We start from the raw sequence: 1,875 nt of genomic DNA, 5'->3' as shown, positions 1-1,875 counted from the left end.
AACTTCCTTATGCCGAAGAATTTCAAATAATTTATTTAGGTACTCTACCGTCAAAAATGTAGAACACAGGCTTCCCTGGTAGTTTAGTGGTTAAGAATTTGACTTTCAATGAAGGTGACACTGGTTTGATCCCTGGTCCAGGAAGATCCCACATGCTTCAGGGCAACTAAGCCTGTGACAACAATTACTGAGCCTGCATTCCAGAGCCTGTGAGCCACGGCTACTTTAGCCCACGTGCCCTAGAGCCTGTGCTCCACAAGAAGAGGGGCCACCACAATGAGAAGCCTGTGCACAGCAATGAAGACCCAGGGCAGCCAAAAAATATGTGGAATGCAATTCTCCACTGCATTAGTGTGGACTCTGTGTGGTGTTTTGCTTTCAAAAGAAGATTGGAAACAGAGTAAAAAGAATAATTTTACAACAGAGAAACTTGACAAATACTAGTTCAGCCAGGTGATCAAGCTCAACATCAAGAGTGATGAGTCATGTTGATAGCATGTGTATTTGTTACAATGTGATAAAAATGTCACTTTAATTCTGTGATGTTCCTTCTCACAAGCACATACTCTAGTCTAATTATGAGAAAACATCAGGAAAGTCCCAGTAGAGGGGCATTCTGAAAATTATTCACTAATAATCCTTAAAACTGTTAAGGTCATAAAAAAAGGAAAGTCTGATAAACTGTCCCAGGCTAGAAACACCTAAGGAGACTTGATGACTAAACATATGTGGCATCCTGGAAAAAAAGAAGGACCTTAGGTGAAAACTAGGAAAATCTGAATTAAGGATGAACTGTAGTTATTGCTAATGTGTCAATATAGGTTTATTAATTATAACAAACATACCTTGATAAGAGTAAGAGAAATTGTGTATGTGACATATGAGATATCGCTGTACTGTCTACAACTTTTCTGTAAATATAAAACTGTTATAAAAATAAAATTTATTCTTTAAAAGCTGCAAAGATTAAAACCAAGAGGTGGAAGACAGTGAAGAGAGTGGCCTTGAAAGTTGCAAGTGATAGGTTTGCTGCCTATGACTCTCAGTGATCAAGTAAGTTGATAGAAAATTGTTCTTTGGATTTAGTAACATAGTCATCTATCCCCAGAACAAGAGTAGTTTCAGTGGTAGAAGGATGGGAGTAGAAGCCAGATTGTAGTAGATGAAAAGTAAATGTGATTTGAAGGGAAAGGAGTGTTATGTGGAGACATTGTCAAGAAAGGTAACAGAGAAGTGTAGGAAAAAAGATAGGAAGGTTGAAGGATTCAGGAATGATGAATATTGTAAACTTGAGATGAATGGGAAAGCAAATGAAAAGTATTCAGCAAGAAGGCAATTATTGAAAATATAGAAGAGTGGAAGTTTGATTAATTGAGTGATGAGGTGTAGGATCAACAGCACACCTGGATAGACCAGCTTTTATTGGAAGGCTGGGCATACACTCCATTGAAACAGAAAGTGAAAGTGAAGTCGCTCAGTCATGTCCGACTCTTTGCGACCCCATGGACTGTAGCCTACCAGGCACCTCCGTCCATGGGATTCTCCAGGCAAGAATACTGGAGTGGGTTACCATTTCCTTCTCCAGGGGATCTTCCCGACCCAGGGATCGAACCTGGGTCTCCCGCATTGGAGGCAGACGCTTTGACCTCTGAGCCACCAAGAAACAGAAGACAAGAATGAAAGAGGGATGTTAGTGGAGATAACTGTAGGTTAAGGGAGTATCTCTGTTATGGGTTGAATTGTATCCCCCATACAGAATGTTGAAAGTTCTAATCCCCAGTACCTGTGAATGTGACTTTATTTAGACACAGGGTCTTTGCAGATGATTAAATTAAGATGAAATCATTGGGATGGACCCTAATCTCATATGACTGT

The 1,875-nt window shown here is 39.8% G+C and overlaps 1 non-coding gene across 1 annotated transcript; it reads right to left on the bottom strand.

Moving 5' to 3' along the window:
* Positions 1-1,590: 1,590 nt before the first annotated feature.
* TRNAW-CCA (transfer RNA tryptophan (anticodon CCA)) lies at positions 1,591-1,663 on the bottom strand. Its single transcript has one exon. It is a non-coding gene; the product is annotated as a tRNA-Trp (tRNA).
* Positions 1,664-1,875: the final 212 nt, after the last annotated feature.

Source organism: Odocoileus virginianus, chromosome 2 (assembly GCF_023699985.2).
Source record: "Odocoileus virginianus isolate 20LAN1187 ecotype Illinois chromosome 2, Ovbor_1.2, whole genome shotgun sequence".
Lineage (NCBI taxonomy): Eukaryota > Metazoa > Chordata > Mammalia > Artiodactyla > Cervidae > Odocoileus > Odocoileus virginianus.
The sequence above is the reverse complement of the archived record's forward strand: the minus strand, read 5'-3'. Positions and strand labels throughout refer to the sequence as shown.